Below are 26529 nucleotides of genomic sequence, written 5' to 3'. Positions count from 1 at the left end.
CGCGGGCTCAGGAACACTTCAGAAAACCATTGTCAGTGAACACAGTTCATCGCTACATCTACAAGTGCAAATTAAAACTCTACCATGTAAAGCGAAAGCCAACATGAACAACATCCAGAAACACCGCCGCCTTCTCTGGGCCCGAGCTCATTTGAAATGGACAGACGCAAACGTGGAAAGTGTGCTGGTGCGGTCTGATGAGTCCACATTTCAAATAGTTTTTGGAAATCATGGACGTCATGTCGTCTGGACAAAAAAGGAAAAAGCCCACCCAGCGCAAAGTTCAAAAGCCAGCATCTGTAATGGTATGGGGGTGTGTTAGTGCCCATGGCATGGGCAACTTACACATCTGTGATGACACCATCATGCTGAAAGGTACATCCAGGTTTTGGAGCAACACATGCTGCCATCCAAGCAACATCTTTTCAGGGACGTCCCTGCTTATTTCAGCAAGACAATGCCAAGCCACATTCTGCACGTGTTACAACAGCGTGGCTTCGTAGTAAAGTGAAGCACAAATAGGGCAATGGAGACCCCGGACTGTTGAACAACTGTCGTACATCAAGCAAGAATGGAAAGAATTCCACCTACAAAGATTCAACAATTAGTGTCCTCAGTTCCCAAACGCTTACTGAGCGTTGTTAGAAGGAAAGGTGATGTAACACAGTGGTAAACACCACTTTTTTGAAATGTGTTGCAGGCATCCATTTCAAAATGAGCAAATATTTGCACAAAACAATAAAGTTTATCAGTTTGAACATTAAATATCTTGTCTTTATGGTGTGTTCAATTGAATATAGGTTGAAGAGAATTTGCAAATCATTTTATTCTGTTTTTATTTATATTTACACAACGCCCCGACTTCACTGGAATTGGGGTTGTACCCACATTTTCTTTGCCAGTGTTTTGAGAGCTTTTCTTTGTGACCTGCTTTATCATCTTATTTGCTTTGTGTGGATACGAAATCCCATCTGGGGTGTAACTTCTCGCTTCTCTCCTTACACTATGGCTGACAACAAACTGCAAAATTAAAACAGCATGAATATGGTCAGGTCTATGAATGACAAGAAATGCCATATTTCTTTAGGCAGTACCGCTGTTTTTAACCTTGCATTGGCAGTTTAATTATGTGGAACAATGATAATGGGAGGTAATTTATATCCTGCACATCATTGCAGCAAACCCATAGCTGTGACTCTAATTTGAGCAGCTCCAATGAAGCGTTATGTGAAATGGAATGAATCCAGAGTTCCTCCTAAGCCAACATGTCAGAGCTGCTTACAAATGAACTTGGGAAGGGTGGGGGAAGGTGTATTCATTAGTGACTTCATGAATACATTGTGGGTAACATAAGTAATCATGGCAACATCTATCCTGAGCAAACACAGGATACACGCTGTTGTTCCCCTTTTGAAACAGGAATATACAGTTTGGCTCTAAAATCCAATTAGAGTTTCTTAGTCAGCTGAAGTGAAACAGTAAGTATGGTAGAAATACAAGTTAACTGCTGGAAAGTTAATTTGTAGAACTTTCTAATTAACCTAGATCAGCTAAAATAAACTGGTACTTCTAAATAAATAATGTTGTCTTATAACTATCAGAGGTTTGTTTTTGTATTTGTACTACAGTAAAACTCTCCTAAACTGTCACTGTCAGATATTCGCATTCACTGTTTTTGTGTGGTTTTCCATGTAAAAAACATTGTATATACCAGATTTTGTATAACGAATGACAGAAAGAGGGGTCACACACAGGTTAACCTTGGCTGGACTGAACGATTGAGAAGCGTGCAAAACAGATGCAGACCTGGCGTTCTTGCTGCTGCACTTGTAAGTATATTGAGATAAACTCTGTTCTCTATGTATTTTTGTGTATTGTTTTCTGGATCCACGGATTGCGATTGCCGGCTCTGTTGAAAACGGATGCAAATGGAGCCCTGGGGGTAGAGGGAAGGAGGGAGGGCCAGCACTGAATTTTTATGACAGTTATGTTTATGACAATTTTTATGACAGTGTGGCGCTCCGCAGAGAAGAATGCAACCAACAAAACAGCAAAAAAACTAACCAGACTTGCATAGTTCTTCTTTAAGGAGACATTAATTTTTCTTAGCTCAGGTCGGGGAGCATGCATAGGTAGTATGGAATCGCCTAAAACTCGGTCAGCCCTGCCTTCACTATGCATGCGTCATCAGCCACGGTTCACCTCTTTTTTTTTTTTTCTTCAAACTGCACTCCAGTCATCATCTGTCTCAGCGACAGATATCTGACGCTTTTGTACAACAATCATTTCCACATAAATACAGCATTATTTCATCAGAAAAAGGAAGCAATCAGAGCGCCGCAGCTACTTGGGCTGCTAGCTGTTGCGTTCACTGACCGTCCGTCATTTCAAAGTATGATTAATGCCTCGTTCCTGCTTAAAACGGCCTCGTTTCTGCTTAAAACTGACTTTAGAATGATTTAAGAGGTTTTACCTTGTCATCTGATGGTGTCATGATTTTGGCCTGATCAGGGCGTTGAGCCCATTTTTGTGTCCCCTTTCCGTTCTCTTTCTGCCCCAGCTTTGATTTATTAGTTGTTTATTTGCATCATGGTTTATCTCTGTTCTATTTGACTTTGTCACTTGTTTCTTTGTCACTTTTCTTACTTTAGCCATGGCTCAGTTCTATTCTAGTTTGTTCTGCCGGTTTATGTTTTCATTGTTTATCATTTAGTTATCTGTTATATCGGATTTTGTTTTCTGTTAATTATTTAGCCTTGGTTTGTCCTGTAATCTCTTTATGTATTTTTCAGTCAGTCAGTTCCAGTTTAGTTTTGTCCTAGTGTTTACTTACCAGATTATGTTCTCACTTCACGTCATTGCACCTGCCCCATGTCTCTCACCTTGTTTCTGTCTGTGTTGTTTCAACTTACTCACACTCCCTGCACCTGCCCTAGTATCTTTGCTCCTTACATCACTCTCTTGCACAGTGTTTAATCTTTGTCCACTAGCCACGCCCCCTTTCTAGAATTTTCCCTCCACACGTGCACCTCATTACCAATCAGTCTGCACATGCACCTCGTTACACCACCTGTTATTTAAGCCCTCACATTCTCATAACCAGATTGTTGTCTTAGTACACTCTCCAGCCTTTATTCAGAGCCCTGTTTTTGTCTAGTCATGTACCGTATTTTTTGCTCTGTGTTTTGGACTGTGCCTTTTGCCTTATCTCTGATGTCTGTGTTTGCCTGTGCCACTGAACCCTGCTCGTCAATGACTGCGTTTTTGCCTGATCGCGATTGTACCTCTGACTGATCACGTGTACTGTACCTGTGCCTGAAATAAAGACCATGTTATCTCTTACACCAGGGGTGCGCAACCTTTTTTTAACCAAGATCTACTTTTAAAGTTGACAGTGTATCAAGATCTACCAAGCCATATCAAACGCCACAGCGTAGCCACAATTTATTGTGCACCAATATAATAACACAATTTCCTAGCACAAAGAAAAAGTTTGAACAATAATATGCATTCTTGAAGTAAATGTGCAAAGAATAAGCACAAGTAGGCCAGGACTGGCCTGTAACAACACAACAACAAACAACTCAAATTACACAAAGCCTAATTAAAGTTGTGCCCTACCTTAGTGGACTTCTGCACTGAGAGGAGGCAAGAAATAGAAAGGCTAAATCCAAGCTGTGCATATTGAGCATGGTTAGTGAACGTTTCAGAATTTTTTTTTTAATCTGGGCAACAAGTCATTCAACTGTTCCAGAAATTTACCTCTGTGCTACCTAACGTCTATTCAGCAGCCACACCTTTCAACATCGAGAAAAGCTTTCGATAACTTTTGATCAGTATCATCTCTGGATGATCTGGAAGTCGATCGTGATTGACTGGTTGGGCCACGCCAGTCTTACACCAAAGCCAAGTCTGGGAGTCTGCATTGCGGGTCCAGCTGCTCCTGGTGCCAGGCTCCCGCCTGGTCTGTCAATACAATCTGGCCACAACATGGACTCAACAGGCTCCACCCCTGCCACGGACATGGTTGCTGTGCTCCCAGATATTGAGGTGGTGAAAGATTTTTGGTGACATCTCATTTTTTGATTGTTTCCATGACTGCTACACTCCCAGGGAAAAATGTGATTATCTAGAGCAAGCCTGGGAGCTTGTTGATTCAAACCCTTGTCTATGTGACTTCTTCCCAAAGCTTCTGAGCCGAGATGACTTTTTGTGAGAAAAGACTGCCGGAATGGATGAGGCACCCCGAGGCGCACCTTCTGACTGCTGATGATGAGTCAGAGTGGCCTAACCTGGATGAGGATGATGTCTCTGAAACAGAGCAGGTGGCACTATAGACACGGCAAATCAGTTATTCAAAATTCAGGACTTGTTTTTTTGAGTATCAGGGCTGTTCCAGTCTGCGGAGTAAACAGCGCATTTTTTCAGCTCTTGACCAGATCCTTTTAGCCGAGCCAGAGCTGCTAACCGCTTTTCCCAAGCCGAAGGACTTAAAACGCAGCTTAAGCAGGGCTGGGTTCCTCCCTGCATTGAGGACCCAATGGACTTTCTGTTTTTAATCAGAATTTACCGCCACCAGCTGTGAAGAACCACATGTAATCACGCTCTCCGACGCCGCTCACTCTCCATCTTGGCACGTAGCAGCACAGATGCTGGGCACTTCCCTCCTTCCATCAGTCTCCGAAATACAGCCTGTGATGCTAGTGTCCCTCCAGAACCCTCCAAAGCCCGCTCCTCGAAGGAACCGGGCGGCTTCCACAGTCATGCCTCAGTATCCAGCAGAGCTGCTTGTCCCGGAAGCCAGCATGTCAGCACGAGAGGTTCCTGTACCGGCACCCTGGACACGACGAGTACTCCAGCCTGAACCATGGTCACCTGCTGCAGAGATAGCTGCACTGATGACCGCTGACACACTAGATTTGCCCGACTTCTCTCTGATGGCCTCTCCCACCTGTCCCGTTGGACAGTCTGTGTCATCGCGGCTGACAGTTGAGCCATCTGGAACATGCCCATCCCCACCGGTGGTTTCCACCAGGAGATCTGTGACTCACTCCCTGGTGCAGTTTACTTCCTCATCAGTGGCTCCGGCCAGTTCCGCCCCCGCGCGGACAGTTGCGTCGACTCTGGCTGCGTTTCCCAAACCAACGTCACCATCTACATCAGCCATTTCTACCTCATAATGCACCGGGCTGTCCTGTGTGCGCCTCCACCCGGATCTGTTCTTTTGTCAGCACCAATTGGAACTATCGACCCGCATCACGATCGTCTCATCTCCGCCACCATTCTCAGTCTACTCAGTCACTGCATCATCAGCAGAGGACTTAGCGAGATCACGCACCGTTGTGACGTCACTCAGTCCAGCTGCTTCTGAGAGCTCAGCCAAGTTACTGCCTGCTGTTGACACCAGCCCTGCTGATGTGGCACCTTCGGTGGCCACTGGAGATGCCTTTGCACGACCAGCGACGGCATCTGGGAGTGCGCCCCACGTGCACACACTGTCGAACTGTTCGGACAACCCAGGGCCTTCCCGGCCGGCTCTGTCGTCTGAGTCGTCCCTGAAGATGGCCCCTGAGGACACTATTACAAGGACGGTCAGTAATATTTCTTTTTGCTTCAGGTCTTTGTTGATTGTTTTCATGCTGGTGAATCTGTTTGTAACATTTTAAGGGTGCCACGTCTGACCCTGAAATTGCCTTCTTATGAATCTGTTTGGAATCTGTTAAACACGCTAATGCTGAATCTGAAATGGCTTTCATGTGAAGCGGTGGGAGGTCTGTTAAACGTCCTACGCCTGAATCTGCAATGTTTTTCATATAAGCTTCTTACGCAAGTACTGATTGTCATATGTTTAATGATAAGCTGTCAATTTATTTCATTCTTCCTCTGGGGAAAGCCTGTCATTTGGTGAGATGTAATTCCACCCCTGCAGTGGCAGAATCCTTTTATGGGTTCCCTAATGAGGTTTTCTGTCCCAATCATGTTTTTGATCTCTCTGGCGGCATCAGTTATTTTTTACATTTACTGAGGAAGAAGGTGCTCAGGATTAACTTGTTCTCTGGTGAGATTTCTGTCCTCTGGCTGTGTTCTACGTATTGCAATTTGGTGCTGAATGCTTTAGGTTTTTGGATCATGCACCTGTGTCCCTTATATAAGCTCCTTTCAGCTGCTCATCTTAGTGCTCTAGTGCAATTGTTGAAACCCCATCTGAGTTCAGTGAACTCCTGGTTCTCATACTCATTTGAATGGATTGTTAATTGGTACTGGGATTTGGAGACTAGGTGTGGTTTTCCCTCGGCAGTGGGTTTTTGGGATAGTCTGGATTTTGTTGTTTTATTTGTTCCTTTGGTTTTGTCACTTGGTTCATTTCCCCTTTAAACGTCTGTTTTTTTCCTCTGTTATTCCAGGCTTTTTGTCCCTAAATCCATATTCTTATGCACTTCTGACTCCGCCTCTGTGTCCTGTGCTCCCCATAGTCAGGTCCCTGATTTAGTTAGGCACTTTGACAGACCTCATGGTCGCCCTCCTGCCCCAGCCTTAAGCCAGTCTCCTGATGGGTCTCTGCAACAGGTTGCACTCAGGGCCTGTTCTCCAATTTGTCCGTCCTGCCTGGTGGTTCCTGTACTTGGTTTTACTCATGTGTTTGGCTACCCTTGGGTCTCCTGCCTTTTAGGCCTTCTATGTGTCACCTGGTCTCTGTTTGTCCGCCTCCTTGTTGTTTCCCCTGCCGCCCTCTCTGTGTCGGTTTGTTTTTGTGCGGACGTCCGGGGACTCCCGCGGGGGGTGGTGCACTGTCATGATTTTGGCCTGATCACGGCGTTGAGCCCATTTTTCCCCCCTTTTTGTTGTTCTCTTTCTGCTCCAGCTTTGATTTAGGTGATGGTCTAGTGGTTAAGGCGTTGGGCTTGAGGCCAGAAGATCCTCGGTTCAAATCCCAACCTGACTGGAAATCACTAAGGGCCCTTGGGCAAGGTCTTTAATTCCCAATTGCTCCCGGTGTGGTAGTGAGTGCCTTGTACGGCAGCACCCTGACATCGGGGTGAATGTGAGGCATTATTTGTAAAGTACTTTTACCATCTGATGCAGATGGAAAAGCGCTATATAAATGCAGTGCATTCACCATTTTACCTTTCATAGTTCCCTGTAGTTTCCTCAGTCATGTCTGATTATGTTCTCACTTCATATCATTGCAACTACCCCATGTCTCTCACCTTGTTTCTGTCTGTGTTGTTTCAACTCACTCACACTCCCTGCACCTGCCCTAGTATCTTTGCTCCTTGCATCACTCTCTTGCATAGTGTTTATCTTTGTCCACTAGCCACACCCCATTTCTAGAATTTTCCCTCCACACGTGCACCTCATTACCTAATCAGTCTGCACATGCACCTCGTTTACACCACCTGTTATTTAAGCCCTCACATTATCACAGCCAGAACAGCCCTGTTTTTGTCTAGCCGTGTACCATATTTTTTGCTCTGTGTTTTTGACTGCGCCTTTTGCCATATGTACGATGTCTGTGTTTGCCTGTGCCACTGAACCCTGCTCATCAATGACTGCATTTTGCCTGATCCCGATTGTACCTCTGCTCCCCTGACTGACCACATGTGTACTGTACCTGTGCCTGAAATAAGACCATGTTATCTCTTACACCAAAGCCAAGTCTAGGAGTCTGTATTGCGCGTCAAGCCACTCTGGGTGCCGGGCTCCCGCCCAGTCTGACAGATGGCTAATAATCCCATTAATCCATTTGATTGCTTTGGGTGAAGACAGTCTGTCCACATAGCATCTGAGCTCTGAAATGACGCATGCGCAGTGGAGGCAGGGTGGGGGGTGGGGGGACTGTTTGGTCAACGACATTGGTAGAGCAGATTTCACTCTACAATAGTGTTTTTTTTTTTTTTTTTATCCCAGCAGAGAAGATTTTACTCAGCAAAATCTATTGTGTAGTAGCCAACGTCCTTTGTTACACTGTGGTGTGTTTGGGGGGGGTGCAACACATCCAAGAAGGGACACATCCAGGCTGGACAAACTGATCAGGCAGGCTGGCTCTGTGACAGCTGGCCTCTCTGGTGACGGTGGTCAGAGAAGAGAATACTGGACAAACTGCTGGACATTATGGATGATGCCAGTCACCCTCTGAACAACCATCACCAGCAACCAGAGGAGCCTCTTCAGCCACAGACTGCTCCTTCCGAGTGCAGGACCGACAGACTGAAAAACTCTTTTGTCCGTCAGGCCATCACAACTCCTCACTAAGGGGAGGAGGAGTAACAGGAATGAGAGGAACAGTAGAAGCCAGTAAACCAGTACTGATCAGTATGTCGTATTTGCATTTATATTTGCAAACTGTTTTTTTTTTTCTTTCACTTTGATACTCTTTGTGCTTCTTACTCTGTGTGCTGCTATACAATGCTGCTGGAACCTCAATTTCCTTGAGGGGATCCCAAGGGATCAATAAAGTTCTCACACTCACACTCATCTTAACCACTTAGTCCAATTAAGGGTCACGGGGGGCTGGAGCCAATCCCAGCAGTCATAGAGCGCGAGGCAGGGTACACCCAGGACAGGATGCCAGTCTGTCACAGGGCCACAAACAGACAAACAAACACATTCACACCCACTCGCACACCTACTGACAATTTAAAGATTCCAATCCACCTAATCCACATGTCTTTGGACGTGGGAGGAAACCGGAGCACCCGGAGGAAACCCACGCAAAAACGAGAAGAACATGCAAACTCCACACAGAAAGGCCACAGGCGGGAATTTAACCCATGACCTTCTCGCTGTGAGGCAACAATGCTAATCACTAAGCCACCGTGTTGCCCTCAGTAAAGTTCTGTCTAATCTAATCCAAGAATACAGTTATCACACTTCAATGAGAGTTTCATTGGACTTCAGTGAAAGCCTGGATCTTGTCTTGATCCAGGACTGTCACAAACCCAGATACTTTGATTCCTCGCTCAACTTCTCAAGTGCTGCAATCAGGGTATCCACTGATTCTGCAAAGATCACATCATTGCCTATGAAGTCAAGGTCTACTGAACACTGTAGGAGCATCATTTATTTGTTTCTACTATATTTTATATCAAATGTGGGAGTAATGTGTGTAGCGACAGACACCTGATTACTGCAGGGTCACACACAGGGGCAAAGCAATAGTTAAAAACAAATCAAAAACACATGGAGAAAAACTATATGAAATTACACAATCTTTCTCCATCTGTGAGGTGGCCTCTTCCCGGTGGAGTCAGCTCTAACCTTATCTGTTTCTTTCAGGTAGAATCATGTTAATGAGATACAGCCTTTGAAGAAAAACAAGCACATAGTTAGGGTTACTTATCCACTTTTCCCAGGGGGATTACATTACAAAAAGTCTCATTTACCAGTGCCAGGGCACAGACTTCCAAAAAAGCTCTCCATCTGCAGAGCACGACTGTTCTGGCCTTTCAGTGTTATTGAGCCACCTACTGCGCTGCTGCCTGCATGTTGGCCAGCAAGACAAAAATAGGAAGCTGGAGTCCTGATAATGCCACTCACAGAAAATACAACCAAAAAAAGCATTTCACCAGACAATTTGTTTTGTGCATTCTAGCAGACTCCACAGTTCAGAAAGACAGGAGTGTGTAGTAATAGCATATGGTGCAAGCTGAGCACCGAGTCTGGAATCTGTACAGCATGTAGCTGCTTAGAGACAGGGACAAAGTGATTTGTGCCATTTTTCTTGGAAATGAACTGCCCGAAAAGAGTGTCCATATGTGCATGCTCAAGAGCACAGGGGTCTATTGGTCTACAGTGGTCCCTCGCTATAACGCGGTTCACCTTTCGCGGCCTTGCAGTTTCGTGGATTTTTTTAGTTCAATTTTGCATGCTTTTTTTTTTTTTTTTTTTTACAGTGCATTGTGTTCTGCGTCCTCATCAAGCAGGCTGGTCGCGGCACCACAAAGGGAGAGCACGCGCATTGTGTTCTGCATGTCTGTTTATAAGAAACTTCTTGCCCAGAAGAAAAAAGAGCGCCAACAACTACCCATAACTGTGTTCTTCACTCGGAAAAAGACACCTGCACCGACGTGTCACTCAGTGGAAAAAGGCACGACAGTGCCGCAGCGCCAGGACGAAGAGGCGCGGGCAAGGAACTGTGAAATACTGGTCAGATCACTATTAATAATTTCTTATGTGTCCAGCCTCGTAGGTTGATTGTTAAAATTAAATTCGTTAGTTCTAAAAGCCATCATAATTTATAGGAAATGTTCTATTTTTATTTCTCAAAAATGTTTGGGCCTGAAAACAGGTTGGTCTTATTTTTCTACTAAGGTTTGAACTTTGAGAGTGTTTACACACGAGAGAAAAGTGAGAAAATGTTAATGCCTGTTTGAGAAAAGTGTATAAAGTGTGTAGTGAGGGGTTTTACAGCCTAAAACGTCTATAATAATTGCAAAAAATAACGCTGACTACTTCGCGGATTTCGCCTATTGCGGGCTATTTTAGAACTAACTCCCGCGATAAACAAGGGACCACTGTATTGGTTAAAGCAGTGGCTTGAAACCGGAGAATCCTTTCTTCAAATCCTGTGATATCGGAAATCATTTACGCGACCTTATGCAAGATGCTTAATGCTTAAAGTGCTTTTAGCATCTACCTTCGTTTCAATTTTCAATTTATTTTTATTTGTATAGCGCCAAATCACAACAGAGCTGCCTCAAGGCGCTTCACACAGGTAAGGTCTAACCTTACCAACCCCCAGAGCAACAGTGGTAAGGAAAAAACTCCCTCTGAGGAAGAAACCTCAAGCAGACCAGACTCAAAGGGGTGACCCGCTGCTTGGGCCATGCTACAAACATAATTACAGAAATAATTCACCGAACAATTCACGGACGAATATACAAGAATTGCTGTTGGTGCACGAGACAGGAGGGTCGCCAACACAAACACAACTCCCATCTCTGGATGGAGCGCACCTTAAACAGAGAAAAAACGGAATCAGGCATCAGAAAGACAACAAAATACAGTATATTTTGCCAGCATTAGGTGATCGCCGGCCGCTAGCCCTAAGCTTCACTAAAAGACCCAGAATTTATGTGAAGTTGAGGCCACGGCCCCGCTCCAGTTACTAATAATATGAATTAAAAGAGGATAAAGTGTAAAACAAAACTGTACCAGTATGCTAGCCATATGAAAGGGAAAATAAGTGCGTCTTAAGTCTGGACTTGAAAGTCTCCACAGAATCTGATTGTTTTATTGACGCAGCGAGACCATTCCACAGAACAGTGGCACGATAAGAGAAAGCTCTGTGACCCGCAGACTTCTTATTCACCCTAGGGACACAAAGTAGTCCTGCACCCTGAGAACGTAAAGACTGGGCCGGTACGTAAGGTTTAATTAGGTCAGCTAGGTAGGCAGGTGCAGTCCATGAATAATTTTATAGGTTAGTAGCAGAACCTTAAATCTGATCTCACTGGGACAGGAAACCAGTGAAGAGACGCCAAAATGGGTGTAATGTGGTCGAACGTTCTGCTTTGTGTCAAAAGTCTGGCTGCAGCATTTTGAACCAACTGGGAGAGCCATAATGCTAGACTGCGGTAAACCAGAAAATAGAACATTGCAGTAGTCCAATCTAGATGAACTCATGGATCAGGGTCTCAGCATCAGCCATAGACCGGATAGGATGATCTTTGCTATATTTTGCAGGTGGAAGAAAGCAGTCCTAGTAATATTTCTATATGGAGCCAAAGGACAACGAAAGGATCAAAAATTACCCCAAGGTTCCTCATTTTGTCAGTGTGATGTATGACACACGAGCCTAGGCTGGGTGTTAACTGGTCAAATTGATGCCGATGTCTCACGGACCCAAGAACCATCATTTCAGTCTTTTCAGAGTTTAAAAGTAGGAAGTTTCTAAACATCCAACTTCTCACTGCTGCAAGGCAATCTTCTAGGATTTTATGTGAACAAGATTACCAGCAGTTATCGGCATATATAACTGAGTATCATCTGCATAGCAGTGAAAGGTAATCCCAAAACGCCGCAATAGTGCCAGAGGGGTGCTATATAAAGGGAGAAAGCAGGGGGCCTAAGACAGACCCCTGAGGAACCCCAAATTTCATGTCACTAAAGTTAGAGGTAGTGTTACTGTACAAAACACAGTAAGAACGACTGGTATGACGTCAGCCATGCAAGGGCACTCCCAGTAATCCCAAAATGATTTTCCAGCCTATTCAAGTAGAATATGATAACCACTGTATCGAATGTAGCACTGAGATCTAACAGCAGCAGAACCGTAGTGGTGTCCGAGTCCACTGTAAGCAGAAGATCATTCACCACACTTTAGTGAGAGCCGTCTCTGTGGAATGATATTTTCTAAAAGCAGACTGCAGTGGCTCAAAGAGATTATTCTCAGTAAATAGTCTACGAGCTGTCGTGACACCACTTTTCAGAATTTTAGAGCAAAATGATAGATTTGATATCGGCCGATAGTTTTTCAATACACTAGGGCCCAAGATTAGGTTTCTTAAGTAATGATTAATCACTGCAGATTTGAAACGCTTAGGAACAGATCCAGAAGTTAAGAGAAGATTACTAATTTCCAGCACAATCGGCCACAGGTCCTTAAACAGTTTGGTTGGTATAGTATCAAATAAACAGGTTGTTGCTTTTTGTTGACGTTACGAGTTTCATCAGCATGATACTATCAAATTCTGTAAATCTAGGTAGTACCTCAGTAATTGGCGCCCACCTCAACTTCACAACCTCTACTTCAGCCAGAAAAAGCACTGTATGTACCCTGCAAAAAAGGTGTCTTAAAACAAGATAAAACCCTAAATCTGAGGAAAAAGGTACTCAAAACAAGAAAATGATCTGTCCATGCAGCAAGATAATTTCACTTCACAAGATTCTTTAAGATTGTTAAATCTAGAAATAAGCATGCTGAACACTTAAAATAGGAAATTAACTCTTAAAACAAGATAAATGACCTAACACTTACAAATTTAAGTTTTTTTTCTTGGTAAAAAAAAATAATTTGCACTGTAGAAATGTAGTCCATTTCTATTGGCCAGCGGTAACCTTACTACGAATTTGCAAAGTTGTTTTTACTTCTGGTGTTCTGCATATTGGCACCATCAAGACTGACATAGACAGACAGTTGTGTCTGCTCGCCTTTTACAGTTGGCGACTCCAGACAGTGGCAAACCACAGTGGTGAAGAAGCTAGATGTTTTCAGCCTTTTAGCATACCTTAGCATCTTATCGCTGTGCTAAACTTCATATGTGGTTTCTAAGAATGTTTAATGGAAACATCAAACTCTTCAATTTTTGCCATTATATTGTTCGAGGGTGCATGCCAGCATGTCAAAAAGCCTGCTGTACAGGAATCGTGCAAAACACGTAAAATCATCCCTGGCTCGAGTGCCTCGTACACCTGTTGCTACAATTATTTGTGCACACCAGCGGCTGAAAGAAAGAATGGTTGCTGTGCGAACCCATTGATCCCTCTCGTGGCAGGTGTCGGCCAAATTCCAGCTGACACGCACAAACATCTAACATCGCTCACATGGCACTTAGAAAATGTGTGGCCATTGGCACTCTTGGCATGACAACAGTCAGCAGACAATCACTGTTGTGCTGTCAGTGAAATTTGTCCAAGTTCCCCATGAGTGTGGCTTTGGTGTGTGTGCTGAACAGACAGGAGGTGTGGCCGCCCACTGAAGCTGCTGTGGAAATCTGTCATTCTGGACATCCCAGCTGCACAACACATACTGTGTTTGGGCAGACATGGACTAACAACTGCCCACTGTGATGGCTCAGTAGTGTCTGTTTGCTGTCATCACGTGGACATAAATAGAAACATATATCACTGTGGCGATAAATGTTTATATATGACCAAACTTCGCACTATGTGTGAAGGGGCCTTTATTGATGTAGATGCAACAGATGTTTGGTGTCACTGTTCTGACCATGTGGCATGCCTAGATGGATACTGATACACCACAATAAAGTCAGAAATACTTGTATTAGTTACTGTTTCTGTATATATACAATACCCGATGGCTAAAATATGGCCATACGGTATTGCAAAGACTTTGTCTCTATCCATCCATCTGTCTGTTTGTGCCCAGCATAACTCCAGTCATCTTACTGCCAGAGTCCTTCAATTCACAGGGAGCATTCTTGGGACACAGGCCTTGGACAAGTTCAAAAATACCTAACCTTGACCTATTTAAGTGGTCAAAAGGTCACATTCTTGCTACAACACTCTTTCTTCTTGCTACACACTCTTTCATTCATTACATCCATTCTCTCTGTTGTTACAATGTTACGTTTACAGGATGTAATCTCAGGATACTGAACTTGCAGTCATTGATGGTAGTGGACCTTGGCCTACTTTCAGGATCAAAATGTCATATTTCATGTTGGGGTTTGTCCACCAGGGCAGTATATTGGCGCCAGTGCATGAGTTGGCCAAGTGAAACTGTGTGTTGCATTTCTTATTTTTATGCTGATACGGCAGAAGGTATTTTAGCAGAGGTAGGACGAAGTCACCAATTCACTCTTAAGTCATGAATCAGCAAGTCCCAAGTCAAGTCTCAAGTCATAATGACCACCAGTTGTTTGCAAGCTGACTTGAGACTTAACATAGGACTTGAAGATTGATGACTTCAGAATGACTTTACAGTGACTTTGTCCCACCTCTGTATTTTAGCATTGTGTTCTATATTATTGAGTCATGTCAATGTTTGGAAGATTTATGTGGTTGCATTTTGATAAAGTCAAAATCATTGCGATACCTTCATCCCAAGTCATTTCAGTGTACCCTTGAAGCTATACCTGCTGTAGTTTCATCTATAGTTTCTACAATGATTCTTATCCTGTTGTGCCAGCTGCATTGGTTTTCACCACACAAACCTTAATTCAGTATTAATCACAGTAATACTGCAATTCAATCGTCATTAAATATCCAAAGCTTTTATATCAGTCAAATCTCAATCAAAATATTTGCTGCATGAGAAATAACAGAAAGAAACCCCAAGCAATCAAATAATCAAACTGAACATGCATTATTAAATGGTAATGGTGCATTATTAAAGTGAAGTTTTTTTTTTTAAGTCTGACATTGACTTGAGTAACTTTGCACATTGCTATAGTCACACACACTGCAGCCCATATCTCTAATATCAGCTGCACCGCCTCTGCAATCTCACACCGAACCAAATGGCTTCAGACCAATATTCAGCAAGATGAAAGCACACCTGTGCTCCTGTTTAATCAAAAAAGAAGCCCTGCAGTCACCTTGATCTCCTCTTTATTGCCACTGGGTGAATTTGTTCTCTTGCCCCACAGCCAAAGCACTGCTCCCTGAAGTACACAATGACCCTGTGGATATTCCACTGGTTCAGACTGTAATAAGGGTTTAAGGTTGTCATCAGCTTGGAGTAATTGATGTCATCCTCTTGTGGCACATACATTCACTTGCCTTGCCTACTCAAAAAATATATATTTTTATTAGCTTCCTCTCTTTTCTTGGGTCACTGCCATGTCATCCATCTGTAAAGGATTTTCCCCACAACTGCTCCTCTAACTTTCTCACCGTTGGCCTGTCCATGCTCTGTTATATATTGACCATTACATATGACCCAGGGGTGCATCAACAAAATGTGGTTCTCAGTAAAGATGAAGTAACACAATAGGACCGAGCGCTCTCCTACCTTCTGGGAAGGCTGCTGAGTGGTAAAGTGGTTTTACTGCAAATAAAAGCAGCTTATGTAGTGTAAAGATTAGAATCTCTTAGGGAAATCTTTCTTAAAGGTGTTTCAAAGCGAAAACACATGAAAGTGTTGAAACCTGCTTCAAAAGCAAGAACAAATACATTAAAACCTGGATTGCAATTCTTCATTCTGTCTACAACCCCAGTTCCAGTGAAGTTGGGACGCTGTGTGAAATGTAAATAAAAAACAGAATGCAATGATTTGCAAATCCTCTTCAACCTATATTCAATTGAATACACCACAAAGACAAAATATTTAATGTTCAAACTGATAGACGTTTATGTTTTTGTGCAAATATTTGCTCATTTGAAATGGATGCCTGCAACACATTTCAAAAATCTGGGATAGTGGCAACAAAAGACTGGAAAAAGTTGATGAATGCTCAAAGGACACCTGTTTGGAACATTCCACAGGTGAACAGGTTAATTCAAAACAGGTGAGTGTCATGATTGGGTATAAAAGGAGCATCCCCAAAAGGCTCAGTCATTCACAAACAAATATGGGGCGAGGATCACCACTTTGTGACAACTGGGTGAAAAAATAGTCCAACAGTTTAAGAACAATGTTTCTCAATGTTCAACTGCAGGAATTTAGGGATTCAATCATCTACAGTCCATAATATAATCCTAAGACTCAGAGAATCTGGAGGAACTTTCTACATGTAAGCGGCAATGCTGAAAACCAACATTGAATGCCCGTGACCTTCGATCCCTCAGGGCGGCACTGCATTAAAAACTGACATCATTTGTTAAAGGATCTTACATATGCCACACATTCCAGCCTTATGTACTCAGTCCTGTTTTGTCTTGCTGTGTACCTGAATCTTGCTCCATGTTTCTTGACCGTGCCATTTGCTTCAGCCCTTATGTCAGTGTTTGCCGTACCTCCGACCCCTGCCTGGATATAACTGTTTTTGCCTTACCCTGTCCTCTACCTCTGCTCCGCTGCCTGACAACTTTTGTACCAAACCTCAGCCTGGAATAACACAACTACTTTTGCTCCAAACCCTTGTCTGGGAGTTGTATTGTGGGTCCACCCTCTCCAGGTGCAGGGCTCCCACCCGGCCTGACTGTCCCAATTTCATTGGAATTGGGGTTGTACAGTGGTGGGCACAGCTAACCAAAAAGTTAGCTTCGGTAACTTGTAATCAGCTTAACTGAAGTTATTTTTTTAACGCCAAACCGATAAACTGCCTAACAACTTATCGGAAGCTACAGATAACTGCTACTTTCAATTTTGCCTCAAATACACTCTCAGCTACGAAGAAGCTGATTTTGAGTTTAAACACCGCCAAAGCTTCTAACAGACCAATGGCGATCACAAACCCAAACAGCCTAGTGTTGGGTCGATGAGGCGTCATGAAATGTTTCAACCATTGCCAAACTGTATTGATACTGTGTCACTGAATACTGACATCTGCTGGACCTTAAAAATCCCTACAGGCAACCCAAGTTGACACTCTCAACTGACACTGATTTCATGGCCTAGTATATACAATAATAAAATCTAAGTCATTGTATTTCATTTTGTATCATTTCATATCTTCATTTAAATTTAAAATCTTAAATACATGTATCATACTGTGAAAATGTAAGTGAATGTGTTGTCAATGAGGATGCTTGTGGACTGGGATTTTATTTATTTATTTTATTTTTTTTTTTACTAATTTTTATTAAAAAAGAAACTGTACCAAAGTCTTGAATTTGAGTCTGTTGTGCTTGTTTGATGCAACTTCTCCAGCTTCAGAAAACACCAGCTCACAGTCACAGGGCATACAGTGAGGAAAATAAGTTCTCCCCCTTAGAAATGATGGAGGGGTATGAAATTTTCATCTTAGGTGCATGTCCACTGTGAGAGACATAATCTAAAAAAAAAAAAAAAAAAAAAAAAAAACGGAAATCACAATGTATGAATTTTTATAATTTATATGGTGGCCAAGTGGTTAATACTCTTGGTTTCAGTGCAGAAGGATCCGGGTTCAAATCCCACCCCTGCCACATTTCTCCATGTAATGTGGAGTTGCGTCAGGAACTCCGGCGTAAAACCTGTGCCAATTCAACATGCAGATCCACCTTGGATTTGCTGTGGCGACCCCGAGTGCAAACAAGGGAGCAGCCGAAGGGACTTACTATCTGTATGTTACTGCTGCAAATAAGTACACTCAACAAAAATATAAACGCAACACTTTTGGTTTTTCTCCCATTTTGTATGAGATGAACTCAAAGATCTAAAACCTTTTCCACATACACAATATCACCATTTCCCTCAAATATTGTTCACAAACCAGTCTAAATCTGTGATAGTGAGCACTTCTCCTTTGCTGAGATAATCCATCCCACCTCACAGGTGTGCCATATCAAGATGCTGATTTACACCATGATTAGTGCACAGGTGTGCCTTAGACTGTCCACAATTAAAGGCCACTCTGAAAGGTGCAGTTTTATCACACAGCACAATGCCACAGATGTTGCAAGATTTGAGGGAGCGTGCAATTGGCATGCTGACAGCAGGAATGTCAACCAGAGCTGTTGCTCGTGTATTGAATGTTCATTTCTCTACCACAAGCCGTCTCCAAAGGCGTTTCAGAGAATTTGGCAGTACATCCAACCAGCCTCACAACCGCAGACCACGTGTAACCACACCAGCCCAGGACCTCCACATCCAGCATGTCACCTCCAAGATCGTCTGAGACCAGCCACTCGGACAGCTGCTGAAACAATCGGTTTTGCATAACCAAAGAATTTCTGCACAAACTGTCAGAAACCGTCTCAGGGAAGCTCATCTGCATGCTCGTTGTCCTCATCGGGGTCTCGACCTGACTCCAGTTCGTCGTCGTAACTGACTTGAGTAGGCAAATGCTCACATTCGCTGGCGTTTGGCACTTTGGAGAGGTGTTCTCTTCACAGATGAATCCCGGTTCACACTGTCCAGGGCAGATGGCAGATGGCAGACAGCGTGTGTGGCATCGTGTGGGTGAGTGGTTTTCTGTTGTCAATGTTGTGGATTGAGTGGCCCATGGTGGCGGTGGGGTTATGGTATGGGCAGGCGTCTGTTATGGACGAAGAACACAGGTGCATTTTATTGATGCCATTTTGAATGTACAGAGATACCGTGACGAGATCCTGAGGCCATTGTTGTGCCATACATCCAAGACATCACCTCATGTTGCAGCAGGATAATGCCGGCCCCAATGTCGCAAGGGATCGTACACAATTCTGGAAGCTGAAAATGTCCCAGTTCTTTGCATGGCCGGCATACTCACCGGACATGTCAACCATTGAGCATGTTTGGGATGCTCTGGGAACCGGCGGTAACGACAGCATGTAACAGTTCCTGCCAATATCCAGCAACTCGCACAGCCATTGAAGAGGAGTGGACCAACATTCCACAGGCCACAATTGACAACCTGATCAACTCTATGCGAAGGAGATGTGTTGCACTGCATGAGGCAATAGTGGTCACACACATAATGACTGGTATCCCCCCCAATAAAACAAAACTGCACCTTTCAGAGTGGCCTTTTATTGTGGGCAGTCTAAAGGCACACCTGTGCACTAATCATGGTGTCTAATCAGCATCTGATATGGCAACACCTGTGAGGTGGGATGGATTATCTCCAGCAAAGGAAGAAGTGTCACTATCACAGATTTACGACGGTTGTGAACAATATTTGAGGGAAATGGTGATATTGTGTATGTGGAACAAAAGTTTTAGATCTTTGAGTTCATCTCATACAAAATGGGAGCAACACAAAAAGTGTGCGTTATAATTTTTGTTGAGTTATATTTCAACACCTGTGAAAATCAATGTTAATATTTGGTAGCCTTTGTGTGCAATTACAGAGTGGTCAAGGCGTTTCCTGTAGTTTTTCACCAGTTTGTACACACTGCAGCAGGGATTTTGTCCCATTCCTCCACACAGATCTTCTCTAGATCCGCCAGGTTACTGGCTTGTCCTCTGAGAAACACGGAGTTTGAGCTTCCTCCAAAGTTTTCTATTGGTTTATGTCTGGAGACTGGCTATGGCCACTCCAGAACCTTGATATGGCTTCTACGGAGCCACTCCTTGGTTATCCTGGCTGTGTGCTTCGGTCATTGTCATGTTGGAAGACCCATCCACGACCCTCTTCAATGCTCTAACTGAGGGAAGGAGGTTGTTCTCAAAATCTCGCGATACATGGTCATCCTCTCCTTAATACAGTGTGGTCCGTCCTGTCCATGTGCGAAAACACCCCCAAAGCATGATGCTTCCACCCCCCATGCCTTCCCAGTAGAATGGTGTTTTTGGGATGGTACTCGCATTCTTCTTCCTCCAACACGGCGAGTGGAATTAAGACAAAAAGTCTATTTGTCTCATCTGACCACTAACTTTCTTCCATGACTCCTCTAATCATCCAAATGGTCATGGACAAACTTAAGATGGGCCTGGACGTGTGCTGATTTACAGCAGGGGAACCTTCCGTGCCATGCATGATTTTAACCCATGATGTCTTAGTGTATTACCCACAGTAACCTTGAAACAGTGGTGCCAGCTCTCTTCAGGTCATGTGACCAACTCCTCCTGTGCAGTTTCTGGGCTGATTTCTCACCTTTCTTAGGATCATTGAACACCACAAGGTGGGATCGTGCATGGAGCCCCAGTCCAAGGGCGATTGACCGTCATGTTTAGCTTCTTCCATTTTCTAATAATTGCTCCAACAGTTGATCTTTTTTCACCAAGCTGCTTGGCATTTCCCCGTAGCCCTTTCCAGCCTTGTGGAGGTCTACAATTTTGTCTCTGTGTCCTTTGGACTGGCGCTTTGGTCTTAGCCATGTTAGTAGTTAGAGTCTTACTAATTGTGTGGGGTGGACAGGTGTCTTTACGCAGCTAACGACCTCAAATAGGTGCTTCTAATTTGGAATAATTGGAGTGGAGGTGGACCTTTTAGAGGCGGACTAAACATGTCTTTGAGGGCCCAGAATTTTTCGTGATTAGCAGGTGTTGAAAATACTTATTGCAGCAGTAAACAAGCAAATTATTAAAAAAATCATACATGTGATTTCCGGATTTTTTTTTTTTTTTTTGGGGGATTATGTCTCTCACAGTGGACATGCACCTAAGATGAAAATTTCAGACCCCTCCATGATTTCTAAGTGGGAGAACTTGTAAAATCGCAGGGTGTTCAAATACTTATTTTCCTCATTGTACATTAATGTAAACTCTTAAAATGTACAACGTGATATATAACACATACGAGGGCTGTCAATAAAGTAACGGTCCTTTTTATTTTTTTCAAAAACTATATGGATTTCATTCATATGTTTTTACGTCAGACATGCTTGAACCCTCGTGCGCATGCGTGAGTTTTTCCACGCCTGTCGGTGACGTCATTCGCCTGTGAGCACTCCTTGTGGGAGGAGTCGTCCAGCCCCTCGTCGGAATTCCTTTGTCTGAGAAGTTGCTGAGAGGACTGGCGCGTTGTTTGATCAAAATTTTTTCTAAACCTGTGAGACACATCGAAGTGGACACGGTTCGAAAAATTAAGCTGGTTTTCAGTGAAAATTTTAACAGCTGATGAGAGATTTTGAGGTGATTCTGTCGCTTTAAGGACTTTTCACGGTGCGAGACGTCGTGCAGCGCTCTCAGGCGCCGTCATCAGCCTGTTCAAGCTGAAAACCTCCACATTTCAGGCTCTATTGATCCAGGATGTCGTGAGAGAACAGAGAAGTTTCAGAAGAAGTCGGTTTCAGCATTTTATCCGGATATTCCACTGTTAAAGGAGATTTTTTTAATGAAAGACGTGCGGACGGATCCGCGCGTCGGGACGCAGCCGACGCGGTGCGGCGGCACAGGAAAAACACCTCCGTGTTGATAACCATTTGTAAAATCCAGGCGGCTTTTGATGGCTTTCAGTGGAGTGAGTATATGAGAAATTGTTTAACAGGCAGGACATGTTCCAACTTGTCCTTAAGGCTTTCAACAGAGGTGTTTTTCCTGTGGCGGAGCGTCGCGGCGGCTGCGTCCCGACGCGCGGACCCGCCCGCACGTCTTTCATTAAAAAATCTCCTTTAACAATGGAATATCCGGATAAAATGCTGAAACCGACTTCTTCTGAAACTTCTCGTGTTTCTCTCACGACGTCCTGGATCAATAGAGCCTGAAATGTGGAGGGGTGTTTCAGCTTGAACAGGCTGATGAAGCCGCCTGAGAGCGCTGCGCGACGTCTCGCCACCGTGAAAAGTCCTTAAAGCGCCAGAATCACCTACAAAATATCTCATCAGCCGTTAAAATTTTCACTGAAAACCAGCTTAATTTGTTGCGAACCGTGTCCACTTCGATGTGTCTCACAGGTTTAGAAAAATTTTGATCAAACAACGCACCAGTCTCTCAGCAACTTCTCAGACAAAGGAATTCCGCGAGGGGCTGGACCGACTCCTCCCACAAGGAGTGCTCACAGGCGAATGAACGTCCACCGACAGGTCGTGAAAAACTCACGCATGCTCACGAGGGTTTCAAGCATGTCTGACGTACAACATAATGAATGAAATCCATATAGTTTTTGAAAAAAATAAAAAAGGACCGTAACTTATTGACAGACCTCGTATGTTAATTTTAAAATAATTGCACATAATTCTGAAGATTTGAACATTAAAACACAGATGCCCAGAGGGGGATTATGGGTAACTAAGCCTCCACTCATACTCATTGGTTGATTCATTCATTCTTAATGCACAAACCAACACAAGTGAATCAATGACAAATGAATCATTTACAAATAAATGTGCTTTTGTAAAAATATGTCATTTATTCTCATTTGTATTAAAAAAAAGGAAATTTCAAGATCCCGCTAGATAAGCGACCTAAGCGCACGCGTGATGACATCACAACTCTATCCAGTTAGGGAGACGAGGTGTCTTTCAATAACAAGAAATGTCAAAAAAACTCTTCGTGTGTGGTTGCTGGAGTTGTGTGGTGATAGGAATCGCCATTTGAATGCTTGAATAATGATGTCAGTCATACAAAGAATCATAGTGAAAACATGTTTGGTGCGGTGTCATAACACATCAATCATTCGGCTCCATGAGCGTCATAACATCAGATCGGTTACCGCTCGGTGCAGTGTTATAACAAATCAATCAGTCCGCTCCGTGAGGTGTCATAACATAAAGCCTGGTTCACATGGCAAGATATTTTAGGCCGATATCGGACCCGATCTTCCCCTTCCGACAATCTTAAGGACGCCCCGACAATCGTGATGACGCTAAATATAATCTTATCAGATAAATTCCTGCCATGTGTGGAGGTGTTAAGGACGTAAGGGGCTAAATGTGACATGCAGCCAATTAGAAAGCGAGGTGTTTGACCTGGGAATGTTCGTGTGTGAAATCTGTTTGTGTGTGTTGTTTTTACCATGTGGCTGACACCACACACTGTACAACTAAACCTGTCAGATCTATGATTTTTTTTTTTTTCATCTCCACGTGTGTGGTCGCTCAAGTTTTGGAAACCTACAGATAATTTTAAAATGCTGCAGTTGACGACACTGTGATATAACCGGTCGCCAGTAGATGGCAGTGTTCTATGCATTTTGACGCCAGTTATATCACACGGCCTGAATCACAATTTACCAGACTTTTCGGCTTTGAGAAGCAACCTGGGCTGCTCCTGGCATTTTTACATAAAACAAACAATAACAATGTCTATAAACCCAGAGAATATATTCACGAGAGTTTTAGGCACAATATACAAAGAGTTTAATGCTGTTGTCCCTGTGGAGCCTGATCAGAGCGTCTCAAATGCATTTGTTCTGTCGTGAATACCCATAAATGCACTTGGACACAGAATGTCCACACTAAAACCTTAAAAATTAGTGCATTACTTAAAACTAAAACATATATCTGATATTTTCACTTTATAAAACTTCAGACCCCACTTTAATTTAAATAAGTTTTCTAAAAATAGTTAAATTAGTTATTAGTAAAGTATAGTAAATTAGTTAATTTAACCATAAGTTAAAACTGTACGCCTCTGGATGACATGGGTGCTATTGCCACCATATTAGTATGGGGTCAAAAGAAATTAGCTTTTTTTTCTCCGCCCTTCTTTTCCTCTTTTTCCTCTTTCTATGACCAGTTCTCCTTTGTCTGCAGAGGATAGAGCAGTTTCTTCTAGAACCAGCTCTTCTCTGTTTGTAGAGGATAGAACTGTGTATCTATTACAAAAAGCTACATCTGCAAAAATGTTAGCGTTCTAAAAATTATCGGATCAAAATTTATGGGAAGATAATTGATCAGATGATGGTTTTCAAAGTTATCTGAAAGCTAATCCGATATGAAAACATTATCTTCGATAATTAGCGGTTAGCGGATTAGCGAAACTGTGCCCACCACTGGGTTGTAGAACTAATCAAAGTGCAGTGAGCTTACATAAAAAGTGCTCTTTTTCCTCAAAGACTGAAAATGTTTCACAGAAACTTTCCTATGGTGTCATTCAGGAAAACACTACCAAATTCCTGATACCACGATAACATCAGATATATTTCACAAGCCATGACATAAATCATGCAGATTGGTAGTGTTTATGAGGAATGAATTTATTTTTAATGACAGTCTGTCATCCCTTGTGATATTCAATACGTCTGGTAAAAATAGACTGTTATTTAAGCCAGCAGGAATTATGAATATTTTCCCAAGTCCTGATCCCAGTGCTGAAAAATTATGCCAGTGCAGAAGTGCCCAAAATTGTATGTTTACAGCCTGGTACAGAAATGTTTTTGGTCTCTGTAGCTAATTTCCCCACTTCATGACTGTACGAGGACTGAATTTTACAAAACTTATCAGTATAACATATTTCCTGAAAAAAGCTAGTAATTTGAGTAATTTGGGGGTGGTCACTTTGAAAGATGGCCAGTGTGTGAGGTTGACCCAGTGGCTGCTAAATGCTGTTTTGTCCTGTATGAACATTTTATTACAGATATCGAAAATTATATGACTTGCTCTGCAATTATTGTGCTAACAGACCATCTAAGAGTCTGTGTTCTAATATTTTCATCTCATGAAATGGTCATATTATTCATATGGTAGTACTGTTAGTACTATTCGGGAGTGTTGGAAGCTTCATCATCTTAGTGTCACTCTGACTGAGGCAATGAGGTCAAAAAAATTTTAATACCTGCATCCAAGCCACCCCTCATGAAAACCACCGCCTAGTCCACAACAAATGTGTAAAACACCTGAATCAAGGTTGACCTGTTAGCTTTAGCTTGTTTGGTAAGATGACCATCCCAGGCAGACCCACTGCCTGGGATGGGCATCTCTATCTTCTGAAAGTGTCCACCAACCTGCCACAGCCAAATTCTGTGGAGATGTCCCTTACATCCCCAGCAATTGCACTGTGATGCGCCTCATCTTAGTCTCCCTAAGTAACTGCTTGGTTAACACAAAGTCATTCCAGTGGTAGTACCCAAGGATCCTCTGAAGAGACCTGGTACTAAAGACATCCAGGTGATGCTTTAGTCCCTGGTTCATGTCCAAATCTCACAACTCTACAACAAGACAGAAAACACCACAACCATAAAGAGTTGCTCCTTCATTCTTCTGCAAATATATTGATGTCACCACACACCTTGTTTCACGAACACTGACTCCATGAGCTCTTCCTCTCTCAAAAACTGAAGACCCAGAGACATGAACATCCCTGCCAAGATAAGTGAAAGTCTTTTCATGAGTCAGATACCTTTCTTAGGGCTCCTTCAACACATAGTGCAAATATTTACAACTCCAGGGCGACTCACGGGCGGTCGAGCTCGTATGTCCGCACATGAAACATCGTGCCGACAGGCATGCGTGCATGATGCCACTGAGCTACTGTCACTGTCGTGTGAAAGCTGCGGGAAACTGCTTGATATCAAAAAGGACATGGACATATTTAATAGGGATGGATATTGATAAGATTTTATCTATCGATGCCATTATCAATTCTGCTTATCGATCCGATTCCCTTATCGATACCGCTTGTGAATTTTCTGTGTACTAAAAGTAGGCTTTACAGGTTTCTATGTCAACATTTTAAATTGGTCACTGGATCCTTGATCTCTGGACATAAAGAAAAATAAATAAAATCTGTGATTTCTCTCAAATGCATTTCCTTTCAGACATTTTGGCATACCTCTGAGCTGAGCTCAGCCGGCTGCTGTCTCATTTTGGGAGGAAAAAAATGTTTTGATTGATTGCAGTTTGTTTGTATTACAATGTTTGGAAAGAGGTGTCATTTGATTTAAATGGTGTTTCGCTTTGAATTATTAATTCCGACTGGACTCTATCATTCTAACTTGACTCGGCAGAGAGCCGCGCAGCGTTTGGAGCTGTGTGAACAGAACTGAGGATAATTCTTGTTTCTTTCTCGCAAAAAGACAGGAGTCCCAGTTAGTGACTTAATCCGCACAAAAGTGACTCACAATTGACATATTCAGGGATGAAAGTGGTGAAAAACAAAACAAATAAGCTGAAACACAAAATTACCCCACACCAACACCACCCGCACTAAAATGTTTGAATTCTCGAAACTCTGAAATGGCAATCTGGGACTATTCCAGACAATAAATTACAGTGAGTGCAGCAACCCCCCCCACCCCCCCCAACTTTCCTTATTCAAATTCATTCCAATAATATTCTGACCTTACTAGGATGCAGCAGTTTTCTAGCTTGGCAGATGGTTCTAGAGGAAATCAGTGAAGAAATTAACAAACACGCATCTTGTGGAGGGCACGCTGCAGGACTTACACCCCATCATGT

At 43.1% G+C, this 26529-nt stretch overlaps 1 protein-coding gene and 1 long non-coding RNA gene across 2 annotated transcripts in view; both read right to left on the bottom strand.

Moving 5' to 3' along the window:
• pex5la (peroxisomal biogenesis factor 5-like a) overlaps positions 1-26529 on the bottom strand; it is a 393391-nt gene that overhangs the window by 64633 nt on the left and 302229 nt on the right.
• LOC117518683 lies at positions 1771-14028 on the bottom strand. Its single transcript, XR_004563040.1, has 3 exons — positions 14014-14028; positions 5493-5495; positions 1771-1850 (listed from the first exon to the last, which is right to left on the bottom strand). It is a non-coding gene; the product is annotated as an uncharacterized LOC117518683 (long non-coding RNA).

Source organism: Thalassophryne amazonica, chromosome 10, assembly GCF_902500255.1.
Source record: "Thalassophryne amazonica chromosome 10, fThaAma1.1, whole genome shotgun sequence".
NCBI classification, from domain to species: Eukaryota; Metazoa; Chordata; class Actinopteri; order Batrachoidiformes; family Batrachoididae; genus Thalassophryne; species Thalassophryne amazonica.
This window is presented reverse-complemented; position numbering and strand designations above follow the sequence as displayed.